The sequence below is a fragment of the Phyllobates terribilis genome, unplaced genomic scaffold (assembly GCF_046119375.1).
Source record: "Phyllobates terribilis strain yellow unplaced genomic scaffold, ASM4611937v1 Scaffold_13__5_contigs__length_258822181, whole genome shotgun sequence".
Lineage (NCBI taxonomy): Eukaryota > Metazoa > Chordata > Amphibia > Anura > Dendrobatidae > Phyllobates > Phyllobates terribilis.
In genome coordinates this window covers 96706912-96722581 of record NW_027362773.1, presented here as the reverse complement: position 1 = coordinate 96722581, position 15670 = coordinate 96706912, and the positions used below count along the sequence as shown (strand labels likewise).

At 44.3% G+C, this 15670-nt stretch overlaps 1 protein-coding gene across 2 annotated transcripts in view; it reads left to right on the top strand.

Annotated features, from left to right (window-relative positions):
- Window positions 1-15670, top strand: part of PRMT3 (protein arginine methyltransferase 3) — a 178045-nt gene that overhangs the window by 91910 nt on the left and 70465 nt on the right. The gene's annotated exons all lie outside the window — the stretch shown is intronic.

Sequence of the window (15670 nt, the reverse complement as noted above, 5' to 3'; positions counted from 1 at the left end):
AGCTCTTCTGAAAAAGTATCAAGATATGGGCAACATTGTAGATGCCTTGGTTATCTAAGGAAACTTGCAGCAGATAAAAGACGCATTGTACTTCATTTATTTTTTAAATCAGAAGATGTCCAGCAGTGCCATCAGCTCAAAACTGGCAGCAACCAGTGAGACCCAGTAATACCATCAGGATTCTGCAGCAGAACAATAACCCCCAAACATCCAGCCAATGTCCGGACGAGCCAGGAGTCCTGGAACTGATGATGAAGAGACAGAAGGATTTCCATAGGTTTCATACACAGAAGATCTGGGGTTATTTTCCAAGATGTTTGGAACATCTTTCTGCCGAGTTCATTTACAAACTGTGTGCAAATGACCAGTGAATCTAGAAGAATTAATGAAGGCAAAGGGCGGCCGGTCACACCAAATATTGATGGGAGTTATATTGCTCTTTTGTTTATTCACTTTGCATTTATTTAATACAAATAAACTATTGACTCTTCTTTTTGTGAAAACATTCTTACTTTGCAGCAGTAATTCAACAACTAACAAACTTTTTCACACGACTATATGTTTAAAGAATTATTTATATATATATATATATATATATATATATATATATATATATAATATATTTTACTTATAATGTGAAAAAGTTATAGGCTGGTGTAGGGAAAAAAATGCTGCAAAGTTTATATATGGGACCCCCTCCCTGTCCGCTGCCTTCCATGATTCCAACTTCTATAATGAGTTCTCTGCTAGAAAGTCGTTAAATAATCCTAATTACTACTGAGCGTTCCCTATAATTACTGTGATTACTATGTTTCCCATCTTTACAAACTGGAATCGATACAATGTAAATGCAGAGTGAATTCTCAATCCAGAACCATCACCTCCCCCATCTCTGTATGCCGGTGCTTGGCGCATGTTACATTTCTGCCGGTTGGGCGTCTTTACGAGGCGGCGGGGCTGGCTGTCTTTCATTTAATGCTGACACGTCTCAATGCAGTTCTTCCATTCCCTCAGCACGGCTCCCCGTCCATTGTACCATGTTCCACTGCATTGCTTTAATGACTCTCGGTGCTCGCTCATCACTGCAGCGCCATTGTGCTGTAATGTGCTCCCAGGCAACGTCAGAACAAAGGCAGCCGACTGGAATTATGTGAGAAATTCAATTAAAGACGTGAACATTACACACAAGCTCATAATTGGTCATTGTGATTCTCCGTTCTATCAGTCAGCACCATGTGGAAGGTTTGAGACGAGGAGCTGCGCTCAGGTGTGGGCTCCGCCGGCTACAAACTACACGCACAATGGTGCTCGTATATAAAAACCGCTCTATGGGGTCAGTGGGCGACAGCGATCGAGAGAGGAGGCTGCAAAAAATGTCTCCGGATTTGGGAATAATAATCCAAAATCTGACTTGGGTTGATAACAAGCCGTTGGCGCTGCTTCTGCGCAACAATGGCGCAGTGCGGTCAACAGCAGTTTACTTTTATCTAGATTATTTGAGGGTCACTGTCACGCAAGGTGGGGGAAAGACTTAGTGCAACATAGAGGGAAAGAGAGCCCAGACAATAGGGAAAGGGGGGAGTGAAGACCGCCTAGTCTGGTCTAGTGTCATCCTGTCTCAACTACCGTCACCAATCACCGCACCCGTGCCACGCCCTGATTTTCCCTGGCATATGGCTATGGCTAGGGAAGGAAGAGAAGAGCACTAGTCGATCTCCACTAAACTCTGTAGACCACAAGGGTAGACAAACAGGGGGAAATTACTTCGCTTTAGACAACTGCAAACAAATGCGCACATGTCCTGAATCTCCAGAGAGGACGAAGTACTGCTCTTGCTAAAGCCTCACAAGTAGTAATGAATATCACCGGCACCTCCCTCTCAGACACACCAGGCATTTATTCACCCAGGCCAGGGAGCTAATTAACCAGAGGGAGGTAGTCGCTGGGTCCTAGAGACAGCCAGCCTCTAGGAAGATGTCTGCAATGCAAAACGTAGAGATCACCTGCAACCAACTGCAGGGCGACTGTCACCTCTGACACACCCCTGACAGTCACAGATCCTAGATGCTTGTCCCTTCCAAAAAATAATAGTAAAAATCCTCTAATTTCGAGGCTGGATCATTGTACTGTCATAGTACTCTTTTTAGGCTAATGGCGCTTAGTGCCCCCATAATGAGTTCTCTTAACCAATCAGGGCTGCCGGCGGAGCATACAGGTCCTCTGTCCCCCCTCATTTACCTTCATTACTATTAATGGGCCCTTCTGAGTAATACTGTGACTGCGGATTGGCGAGAAGTGTTTTTGGAGTGCAAGGGGGCACATAGGGAACACATTGGTGCTGACTGGCAGCTGATAAGCAGGCACACATGGACACTATGTATTATTACAAGGTGGACCATAAAAATCAGCCCATGCATACTTTTTTACAGCAGCGCTGGCGCTTTTCTAGAAAGTGAGTGGAGGTTAGCAGAATGGGCTTGGATCTTTACAGCCATACAGATTCTCACATTTCAGGCATAAGGTTGTAACAGAGAGAAACTCCAGCTCATGAAGGGTGAAGTTTACCCATCTTATTCCAGCAGACTCATGATTAAGGCTGTTTTTTTTGTGTGCTTTTATATAAATAAAGATAAATCCCTGTATAATGATAGTGTGTATGAATATATGAATTGTGAACTGCGTTACTGCTATGTAGACTCCACTGATAAAACTGTTCTACTTACTGCACAGTTTGATCAAATTGTGTGAGCCCATCTCACTTGTCTCTCCTGTGCTAAAGCCTGCAAATGCTAAGGGTAGATAGAGTCCACTCCAAATTTAAGACCGGCATTGCAGAGTCCACTCCAAATTTAAGACCGGCATTGCAGAGTCCACTCCAAATTTAAGACCGGCATTGCACAGATTATATATATATATCAGTCATGGCCAAAAGTTTTGAGAATGACACCAAAATTATATTTTCACATGATCTGCTGGCCTCTGGTTTTTATTAGTGTTTGTCTGATGTTTATATCACATACAGAAATATAATTGCAATCATATTATGAGTACCAATAGGTTATATTGACAGTTAGAATGAGTTAATGCAGCAAGTCAATATTTGCAGTGTTGCCCCTTCTTCTTCAAGACCTCTGTAATTCTCCCTGGCATGCTCTCAATCAACTTTTGGACCAAATCCTGACTGATAGCAGTCCATTCTTGCATAATCAATGCTTGCATTTTGCCAGAATTTGTTGGTTTTTGTTTGTCCACCCGTCTCTTGATGATTGACCACAAGTTCTCAATGGGATTAAGATCTGGGGAGTTTCCAGGCCATGGACCCAAAATCTCTATGTTTTGTTCCATGAGCCATTTAGTTATCACCTTTGCTTTATGGCAAGGTGCTCCATCATGCTGGAAAAGGCATTGTTGAGCGCCAAACTGGTCTTGGACGGTTGGGAGAAGTTGCTCTTGGAGGACATTCTGGTACCATTCTTTATTCATGGCTGTGTTTTTAGGCAAGACTGTGAGTGAGCCGATTCCCTTGGCTGAGAAGCAACCCCACACATGAATGGTTTCAGGATGCTTTACAGTTGGCATGAGACAAGACTGGTGGTAGCGCTCACCTCTTCTTCTCCGAATAAGCTGTTTTCCAGATGTCCCAAACAATCGAAAAGGGGATTCATCAGAGAAAATGACTTTGCCCCAGTCCTCAGCAGTCCACTCCCTGTACCTTTTGCAGAATATCAGTCTGTCCCTGATGTTTTTTCTGGAGAGAAGTGGCTTCTTTGCTGCCCTCCTTGAAATCAGCCCTTGCTCAAAGAGTCTCCGCCTCACAGTGCGTGCAGAAGCACTCACACCAGCCTGCTGCCATTCCTGAGCAAGCTCGGCACTGCTGGTAGTCCCATCCCGCAGCTGAAACAGTTTTAAGATACGGTCCTGGCGCTTGCTGGTCTTTCTTGGGCGCCCTGGAGCCTTTTGACAACAATGGAAGCTCTCTCCTTGAAGTTCTTGATGATGCAATAGATTGTTGACTGAGGTGCAATCTTTGTAGCTGCGATACTCTTCCCTGTTAGGCCATTTTTGTGCAGTGCAATGATGGCTGCACGTGTTTCTTTAGAGATAAACATGGTTAACTGAAGAGAAACAATGATACCAAGAACCAGCCTCCTTTTAACCACTTCGCGCCAGAGCCTGTTTTTGCCTTCGTGACCGGGCCAATTTTTTCAATTCTGACCACTGTCACTTTATGAGGTAATTACTCTGGAACGCTTCAACGGATCCCCCTGATTCTGAGATTGTTTTTTTGTGACATATTGTACTTCATGATTGTGGTAAAATTTCTGATATCACTTGCGTTTATTTGTGAAAAAATCGGAAATTTGGCGAAAATTTTGAAAATTTTGCAATTTTCAAACTTTGAATTTTCATGCCCTTTAATCAGAGAGATATGTCACACAAATAGTTAATAAATAACATTTCCCACATGTCTACTTCACATCAGCACAATTTTGGAACCAAAATTTTTTTTTGTTAGGAAGCTATAAGGGTTAAAAGTTGACCAGCGATTTCTCATTTTTACAACAAAATTTACAAAAACATTTTTTAGGGACCACATCTTATTTGAAGTGACTTTGAGGAGCCTTTATGACAGAAAATACCCAAAAGTGATACCATTCTAAAAACTGCACCCCTCAAGGTGCTCAAAACCACATTCAAGAAGTTTATTAACCCTTCAGGTGCTTCACAGGAATTTTTGGAATGTGGAAGAAAGCAATGAACATTTAACTTTTTTTCACAAAACTGCTACTTTAGCCTCAAATTTTTAATTTTCACAAGGGCAGCCAGAAAAAATGGACCCTAAAATGTGTTGTGCAATTTCTCCTGAGCACGCTGATACCCCATATGTGGAGCAAAGCCACTGTTTGGGCGCACGGCATGGCTTGGAAGGTAAGGAGCGCCATTTGACTTTTGGAATGGAAATTTGACTGTAATCGATAGCGGACGCCATGTTGCATTTGGAGAGCCCCTGAGGTGCGTAAACAGAGGAAACCCCCAACAAGTGACCCCATTTTGGAAACTAGACCCCTCAAGGAACTTATCTTGATGTGTGGTGAGCACCTTGAACCCCCAGGGGCTTCACAGAATTTTATAATGTTGAAGTGTGAAAATAAAAAAAACACATTTTTAACACAAAACTGCTACTTTAGCCTCAAATTTTTAATTTTCACAAGGGCAGCCAGAAAAAATGGACCCCAAAATGTGTTGTGCAATTTCTCCTGCGCACTCTGATACCCCATATGTGGTGCAAAGCCACTGTTTGGGCGCACGGCATGGCTTGGAAGGTAAGGAGCGCCATTTGACTTTTGGAATGGAAATTTGACTGGAATCGATAGCGGATGCCATGTTGCATTTGGAGAGCCCCTGAGGTGCCTAAACAGAAGAAACCCCCAACAAGTGACCCCATTTTGGAAACTAGACCCCTTAAGGAACTTATCTAGATGTGTGGTGAGCACCTTGAACCCCCAGGGGCTTCACAGAATTTTATAATGTTGAAGTGTGAAAATAAAAAAACACATTTTTAACACAAAACTGCTACTTTAGCCTCAAATTTTTAATTTTCACAAGGGCAGCCAGAAAAAATGGACGCCAAAATGTGTTGTGCAATTTCTCCTGAGCACGCTGATACCCCATATGTGGTGCAAAGCCACTGTTTGGGCGCACGGCATGGCTCGGAAGGTAAGGAGCGCCATTTGACTTTTGGAATGGAAATTTGACTGGAATGGATAGCGGACGCCATGTTGCATTTGGAGAGCCCCTGAGGTGCCTAAACAGAGGAAACCCACAACAAGTGACCGAATTTTACAATCTACTCCTCTGTATAAATTAATCTAGTGGTGGGAAAATAAGTAGGTAAATGGTCACTAAACCCATAGATGAATTCCCACAGAGGTGTCATTTCCATAATGTGGTCACTTCAGGGGGGATTATGCTGTTCTGGCACTTTTCAGAGTACCAGAGCTAAAGAATACCCCCTGAAGTGACCCCATTTTGGAAATGACACCCCTCTGGGAATTCATCTATGGGTTTAGTGACCATTTTAACTCAATGGATGATTTCCAGAAACAAGCACGCAATGGAAGGTTTAGATTCTGGAGAACCCCCCCCCCCCCCTGGAAATTAAGTGAGCTCTACTCGAATGTGTCATTCACTAAATGAACCAAATGTTTGAATGACAAATTGGGATACATTTTTACAGTTTAAAAACGTGGTTCTGTGTGGAAGATTTTAAAGCAGTCAGTGACGCATAAGGCTGGCAATGATGGGCATTGTGGGCAATAGTAGCGGGTATCACGCCTCATTCCTCTCTTAGTACATACACGACATCTTTTCTGGGGGTTACTTCTTGTTTCCGTTGCTGGAATAAGTGCAATAAAATGTCGCTCAGTGAGTCTTTTCACATCCTCAGATTCTAATGGATGAGCGGGGCTAACACTTTGAAAGACAAGATTTTCAATTACCTTTTCTTGATAATCAAGAAAAGGATCTGAATTTTCTGCTTTTTTGTACAACACAAAAGAATTGTATGTGGCCACCTGAAACAAATAAATAACCAACTTTTTATACCAGTTATAGGACTTTCTTGATACCTGGTATGGCTGTAGAAGCTGGTCTGCAAGGTCCACACCCCCCATGTGTTTGTTGTAGTCAATGACTGACACAGGTTTTTGCTTCGGAGTGGTGGATCCTAGTTCTACAGTGGCCCTTGTGGCATCTGTGTGGATCGAGCTGAGGACAAAAATATCCCGCTTATCCCTATATTTCAGGGCAAGCAGCTCTCCGTTGCGTACAGCCCCTGACTGCCCCTTTTGCAACTTTTGGTTGACCAATGGTTGTGGAAACCCCTGACGGTTTTTACGGATGGTCCCACAAGCCCCGATGTTGTGTTCAACCAGACTTTTAAATAGGGGTATGCTGGTGTAATAATTGTCCACATATAGATTGTAGCCTTTTTGAAAAAATGGACTTATCAGCTCCCAAACAATTTTTCTAGATGTCCCCAGATAAGTAGGGCATCCTGGTGGGTTTAGCTGGCTATCTTTCCCCTCATATATGCGGAAAGCGGATGTGTATCCGGTTGAACTTTCGCACATTTTATAGAGCTTTATTCCAAACCTTGCCCTTTTAGATGGGATAAATTGCTTGAGGTGCAGTCTTCCTTTGAATTTTACAAGGGACTCGTCTATAGAAATATTTTGTGTTGGGGTGTAGAGCCTTAAGAATTTTTCTGACAAATTTTCAATGATGGGTCTAATTTTATATAACCTGTCATGTTCTGGGGCATTTCTGGGCAGGCATTGACTATTGTCGTTAAAATGCCAAAACCGCATGAGCATTTCATAATGGGTCCTAGGAAGAACGACTGAAAACATAGGGGTGGCTTGAACAGGGTGGTTGGACCAGTAGGATCGAATGCTCGGTTTTTTAACAAGCCCCATGGCAAATGTAAGTCCTAAAATTTTTTTAATTTCCGGGACATTAGTTGGTGTCCATAAATTTGCCCTAGCATAGTAAGATCGGGGATTCTGGCTTATGAATTGGGATGCATATAAATTTGTTTGCACGACAATATGCTCTAGCAAGCTGTCTGTAAAAAACAAATTAAAAAAATGAATTGGTCCAAAATCTTCCACCTCCACATTTATACCAGGAGTGGCGTTGAAATCAGGGCTGAATGGAGCAGCCGAATCCGAAGCCTCCCATCTGGGAAATGCTAGATCATGTGGCAACGCCCCTTGTACACTGGCGTGCGCCAATTCACTAGTAGCAGGGACAGCGCTTGTACTGGGCAGTGTTCCCTGATTTGGAGACGTTTCTCCAGTAGCACTATTTGCCCCTATTGCTGTACTGGTCCTTGGGCTTGAGGATGGACCAGAATCACTGCTCATTTCTGAGCTCTCAGTGTCACCGCTACTAAAGCCCTCAAAATCCATATCTCCATCTGAGATTGCACTGTCATCAGTGTCAGAACATAGCAGGGCATACACCTCCTCTGCGGTATAAGTCTGACGGGCCATTTTATTTTTATATTTTTTGACCGGACTGAACGGACCGGACTAAACGGACCGGACTGAAAGGACGGAACCGGACTGGACGGAACCGGACTGGACGGAACCGGACTGGACGGAACCGGACTGGACGGAACCGGACTGGACTGACCGGACTGGACTGACCGGACTGGACTGACCGGACTGGACTGACCTGACTGACCTGACAGGACTGACTGATCTGACAGGACTGACTGACTGACAGATCTGACTGACTGACTGACTGATCTGACAGGACTGACTGACTGACTGATCTGACAGGACTGACTGACTGATCTGACAGGACTGACTGACTGACTGATCTGACAGGACTGACTGACTGACTGATCTGACAGGACTGACTGACTGACTGATCTGACAGGACTGACTGACTGACTGATCTGACAGGACTGACTGACTGACTGATCTGACAGGACTGACTGATCTGACAGATCTGACAGGACTGACTGACACATCTGACAGGACTGACTGACTGACACATCTGACAGGACTGACTGACTGACACATCTGACAGGACTGACTGACTGACTGATCTGACAGGACTGACTGACTGACTGATCTGACAGGACTGACTGACTGATCTGACAGGACTGACTAACCCTAACTCTTACTTTCTTTTTTATTTTATTTTTTTCACTTTTACTGTGGCAAGGCTGACAGCTCTTGTCACAGTGTTTCTCCTCTGCTCTCTCACTGAGATCGGAGGAGAAACAGTGTATTTATCAGGCAGATCGCCCGGGAAAGTTTGTTGCTAAAACAAACTTCCCTGGTGATCTCTCTGATTGGCTGGTGTGACGCTGACATCATCGAGACCTGAGCCAATCAGGTCTCGATGATGTCAGAGGTCACAGCACCGGGATCCCCGCCGCTGGCAGGTATGTGGGGGGTCCCGATCGCCGACCACCGGCTGTCACTATCTTTTAAATGCCGCGATCGCTATGGATCGCGGCATCTAGAAGATAGGAACAGGTTAACATCATGGGGACCTGATCCAATCAGGTCCCCATGATGCCACATGTCAGAGCTATCGCTCTGAACCGGTACCGCAGCGCTAGCAGGACCCTGGGGGTCCTGAGCGCTGCGGGACCACCCACCGTTTTTAAACGTCGGCGCTGCACAGAGCCCAGGCAGCGCCGACGTTTATGTACAGTGGGCGGTCGGGAACCGGTTAAAGTGTTCAGTGATGTCATTCTTACTTAATCATGACTGATTGCCAGCCCTGTCCTCATCAACACCCACACCTGTGTTAATGGATCAGTCACTAAAACGATGTTAGCTGCTCCTTTTAAGGCAGGACTGCAATGATGTTGAAATGTGTTTTGGGGGTTAAAGTTCATTTTCTGGGCAAATATTGACTTTGCAAGTACAGTAATTGCTGTTAAGCTGATCACTCTTTGACATTCAGGAGTATATGCAAATTGCCATTACAAAAAATGAAGTAGTAAACTTTGGAAAAATTACTATTTGTCTCATTCTCAATACTTTTGGCCATGACTATACATACATACATACATACATACATACATACAGTACAGACCAAAAGTTTGGACACACCTCATTTAAAGATTTTTCTGTATTTTCATGACTATGAAAATTGTACATTCACACTGAAGGCATCAAAACTATGAATTAACACATGTGGAATTATATACTTAACAAAAAAGTGTGAAACAACTGAAAATATGTCTTATATTCTAGGTTCTTCAAAGTAGCCACCTTTTGCTTTGATGACTGCTGTGCACACTCTTGGCATTCTCTTGATGAGCTTCAAGAGGCAGTCACCGGAAATGGTTTTCACTTCTTAGGTGTGCCCTGTCAGGTTTAATAAGTGGGATTTCTTGCCTTATAAATGGGGTTGGGACCATCAGTTGTGTTGTGCAGAAGTCAGGTGGATACACAGCTGATAGTCCTACTGAATAGACTGTTAGAATTTGTATTATGGCAAGAAAAAAACAGCTAAGTAAAGAAAAACGAGTGGCCATCATTACTTTAAGAAATGAAGGTCAGTCAGTGCGAAAAATTGGGCAAACTTTCAGGTTGTGTGCCCACGATGCGTTTTTTAAGCTTTTCTGCAGCTGCAAAAATGCTGCAGAAACGGTTAAAAAACGCATGGTAGAAGGCCTGCCATGTTCCCCAATGATAATCCACATGTGCTGTGCACGTGCTGTGGAAATTTCCGCTGCGGATTATCATTGCGGAAAAAAACGCAGCACTACCAATTATTTTGCGGAAGTGCTGCGTTATCGCCGCCATTAACTTGCATTACAAAGCGTGCATTCCGCTTCACTAGATAAGGACATGCGGAATACATGCGTTCCAATGTGCAGATGGTACCCAAGTCTAGAGGAGAGGAGACTCTCCTCAGGACCCGGGTACCATAGAAAACTGTAAAAAAAAAGAATGAAATAAATATATACTTACCTTCTGGCTGCCCCCGCTGCATTCGTCCTTTCATGCCGGCAGCTAGCGATGGACTTAAGGACCTGCGCTGACGTCATAGTCATGTGACGGGTCACGCGACGCTGACGTCGGCAGGTCCTTCAGTGCACCGCAGCCGGGACGGAGCGTGAAGCAAGACTGCGGGGGCCATCGGAAGGTAAGTGTATATTTATTTTTTTATTTTTTACCATTCTTTAAGGTCACACTATATAAATCCATGCCATTTGTATGGATTTATATAGTGTGACCAAGTTGACAAGCACTTTCCAAGTGATGCTAAAATCGCTTGGAAAGCGCTTGTCAACCCGCATGCGGAAATGCAAGTGAAGAACGCTTCACATCCGCATGTCCCTGGCAGGAAAACGCATGTACAATCCGCATGCTTTTCTTTCTGCATCGTGGGCACAAAGCCTGAAAGTGTCCCCAAGTGCAGTTGCAAAAACCATCAAGCGCTACAAAGAAACTGGCTCACATGAGGACCGCCCCAGGAAAGGAAGACCAAGAGTCACCTCTGCTTCTGAGGAGAAGTTTTTCCGAGTCACCAGCCTCAGAACACAAGGAATGGACATTAGACCAGTGGAAATCTGTGCTTTGGTCTGATGAGTCCAAATTTGAGATCTTTGGTTCCAACCACCGTGTCCTTGTGCGACGCAGAAAAGGTGAACGGATGGACTGTACATGCCTGGTTCCCACCGTGAAGCATGGAAGAGGAGGTGTGATGGTGTGGGGGTGCTTTGCTGGTGACACTGTTGGGGATTTATTCAAAATTGAAGGCATACTGAACCAGCATGGCTACCACAGCATCTTGCAGCGGCATGCTATTCCATCCGGTTTGCGTTTAGTTGGACCATCATTTATTTTTCAACAGGACAATGACCGCAAACTCACCTCCAGGCTGTGTAAGGGCTATTTGACCAAGAAGGAGAGTGATGGGGTGCTACGCCAGATGACCTGGCCTCCACAGTCACCAGACCTGAACCCAATCGAGATGGTTTGGGGTGAGCTGGACCGCAGAGTGAAGGCAAAAGGGCCAACAAGTGCTAAGCATCTCTGAGAACTCCTTCAAGATTGTTGGAAGACCATTTCCGGTGACTACCTCTTGAAGCTCTGGGAGGGTATTCTGTCCTCATGCAAAACAATTAAAGAAGAAACCATCCAAAACCTAACAAATTCAATGGACGAGAGAGTTCAGAAGCTCCTTTCGAACAAGGGGTCCTATGTGCAAATGTAACATCACCTAGAATAAAGTTTTGAGTTGAAAACTGTTTGATTTCAGTTTGTAATAACCTGCTAATGCTTATAATTTCAAAAATGACCATTTTTTGTTCTTTATTAAAATGAAAAGGTTGAAAACTCTGCTGTGCATAATAATTTGGAACATGCATTTTGAGTGCAGTTTGAGTTTATTTTTTTAAAAATATACTGTTATCATAGGCAGTTTGTACAAAAACCTTTCAATTGTACTCTAATAGTTATTTGACTGGAAAATTACAATGACTGCAATTCATATAGGTAATTTGGGAAAATCTGAGAAAATATTATTTGCATAATAATTTGGAACACAGTGTAATTCCACATGTGTTAATTCATAGTTTTGATGCCTTCAGTGTGAATGTACAATTTTCATAGTCCTGAAAATACCGAAAAATCTTTAAATGAGAAGGTGTGTCCAAACTTTTGGTCTGTACTGTATATATTCAGTAGAAAGTGGCGGGATTGCTCCGCTGACGTATTTTGTGCGGGATTGCTCCGCTGACGTATTTTGTGCGGGATTGCTCTGCTGACGTATTTTATATATATATATATTCAGTAGAAAGTGGCGGGATTGCTCCGCTGACGTATTTTGTGCGGGATTGCTCCGCTGACGTATTTTGTGCGGGATTGCTCTGCTGACGTATTTTGTGCGGGATTGCTCTGCTGACGTATTTTGTGCGGGATTGCTCCGCTGACGTATTTTGTGCGGGATTGCTCCGCTGACGTATTTTGTGCGGGATTGCTCTGCTGACGTATTTTGTGCGGGATTGCTCCGCTGACGTATTTTGTGCGGGATTGCTCCGCTGACGTATTTTGTGCGGGATTGCTCTGCTGATGTATTTTGTGCAGGATTGGTCTGCTGACGTATTTTGTGCGGGGTTGCTCCTCTGACGTATTTTGTGCGGTATTGCTCCGCTGACGTATTTTGTGCGGGATTGCTCCGCTGGCGTATTTTGTGCGGCATTGCTCCGCTGATTTATTTTGTGCGGGATTGCTCCGCTGACGTATTTTGTGCGGGGTTGCTCCGCTGATTTATTTTGTGCGGGATTGCTCCGCTGACGTATTTTGTGCGGGGTTGCTCCACTGACGTATTTTGTGCGGGGTTGCTCCGCTGACGTTTTTTATATATATATTCAGTAGAAAGTGGCTGGATTGCTCCGCTGACGTTTTTTGTGCGGGATTGCTCCGCTGACGTTTTTTGTGCGGGATTGCTCCGCTGACGTTTTTTTTGCGGGATTGCTCCGCTGACGTTTTTTGTGCGGGATTGCTCTGCTGACGTATTTTATATATACAGTGCCTACAAGTAGTATTCAACCCCCTGCAGATTTAGCTGGTTGACACATGCGGAATTAACTTGGCATTGTGACATTTGTACTGTAGATCAGCCTGGAAGTGGGAAATGCACTGCAGCAAATTTTGATTTTGTCTTTTTTTTTTTTTTTTTTTTTTTAAAGCGTAAAAAGTTAATTCAGAGAGTCATTTATTATTCAACCCCTCAAACCACAAGAATTCTGTTTGGTCCCCCTAAAGTATTAAGAAGTAGTTCAGGCACCAAGAATAATGAGCTTCACATGTGTGGATTAAAGATCTCTTTTGCCAGCCTTTTCTGACTATTTAAGACCCTCCCCAAACTTGTGAACAGCACTCAGACATGGTCAACATGGGAAAGACAAAGGAGCATTCCAAGGCCATCAGAGACAAGATCGTGGAGGGTCACAAGGCTGGCAAGGGGTACAAAACCCTTTCCAAGGAGTTGGGCCTACCTGTCTCCACTGTTGGGAGCATCATCCGTAAGTGGAAGGCTTATGGAACTACTGTTAGCCTTCCACGGCCAGGACAGCCTTTGAAAGTGTCCTCCCGTGCCGAGGCCAGGCTTTTCCGAAGAGTCAAGGCTAACCCAAGGACAACAAGGAAGGAGCTCCGGGAAGATCTCATGGCAGTGGGGACATTGGTTTCAGTCAATACCATAAGTAACGTACTCCACCGCAATGGTCTCCATTCCAGACGAGCCCGTAAGGTACCTTTACTTTCAAAGCGTCATGTCAAGGCTCGTCTACAGTTTGCTCATGATCACTTGGAGGACTCTGAGACAGACTGGTTCAAGGTTCTATGGTCTGATGAGACCAAGATCGAGATCTTTGGTGCCAACCACACACGTGACGTTTGGAGACTGGATGGCACTGCATATGACCCCAAGAATACCATCCCTACAGTCAAGCATGGTGGTGGCAGCATCATGCTGTGGGGCTGTTTCTCTGCCAAGGGGCCTGGCCATCTGGTCCGCATCCATGGGAAGATGGATAGCACGGCCTACCTGGAGATTTTGGCCAAGAACCTCCGCTCCTCCATCAAGGATCTTAAGATGGGTCGTAATTTCATCTTCCAACAAGACAACGACCCAAAGCACACAGCCAAGAAAACCAAGGCCTGGTTCAAGAGGGAAAAGTCAAGGTGTTGGAGAGGCCTAGTCAGTCTCCTGACCTTAACCCAATTGAAAACTTGTGGAAGGAGCTCAAGAATAAAGTCCACATGAGACACCCAAAGAACCTAGATAACTTGGAGAAGATCTGCATGGAGGAGTGGGCCAAGATAACTCCACAGACCTGTGCCGGCCTGATCAGGTCTTATAAAAGACGATTATTAGCTGTAATTGCAAACAAGGGTTATTCTACAAAATATTAAACATAGGGGTTGTATAATAATTGACCCACACTTTTATGTTTAAAATTTAATAAAATTCAACTGAGCAACATAACTTTTTGGTTTGTAAGATTTATGCTTCTGTTCATAAAACCTACTCTCGTTTGCAGTTTGAAGGCTCTAACTTATTTGCATCTTATCAAACCAGCTAAATCTGCAGGGGGTTGAATACTACTTGTAGGCACTGTATATTCAGTAGAAAGTGGCTGGATTGCTCCGCAGACGTTTTTTGTGCTGGATTGCTCCGCTGACGTTTTTTGTGCGGGATTGCTCCGCTGACGTTTTTTTTGCGGGATTGCTCCGCTGACGTTTTTTGTGCGGGATTGCTCCGCTGGCGCTATGTTCATGCGCTGATACCGATGGTGGATCCCGGCCTTCTGCCTGAAGAGATGCCGCGGCAACTGGCCTCCCGGATAGGTAAGTTGTTATGGTGTCAGAGATCGCGGTATGCGTTCAGTGCTTACGCATACCGCGATCTCCGGCTCACCAATCCACATATTCGTTTAGGACGGGGATGCGTGCCTCTGTGAGGTCCACACTATGCAGGCGCGTAGCGCTTGCGCAGTCTATAGAGGCTTCAGACAGAGGGACGCATCCCCGGTTATATTATTTATGTATATATATATAATATATACACAGTACAGACCAAAAGTTTGGACACACCTTCTCATTTAAAGATTTTTCTGTATTTTCTTGACTATGAAAATTGTACATTCACACTGAAGACATCAAAACTATGAATTAACACATGTGGAATTATATACTTAACAAAAAAGTGTGAAACAACTGAAAATATGTCTTATATTCTAGGTTCTTCAAAGTAGCCACCTTTTGCTTTGATGACTGCTTTGCACACTCTTGGCATTCTCTTGATGAGCTTCAAGAGGTAGTCACCGGAAATGGTCTTCCAACAATCTTGAAGGAGTTCCCAGAGATGCTTAGCACTTGTTGGCCCTTTTGCCTTCACTCTGCGGTCCAGCTCACCCCAAGCCATCTCGATTGGGTTCAGGTCTGGTGACTGTGGAGGCCAGGTCATCTGGCGTAGCACCCCATCACTCTCATTCTTGGTCAAATAGTCCTTACACAGCCTGGAGGTGTGTTTGGGGTCATTGTCCTGTTGAAAAATAAATGATGGTCCAACTAAATACAAACCGGATGGAATAGCATGCCGCTGCAAGATGCTGTGGTAG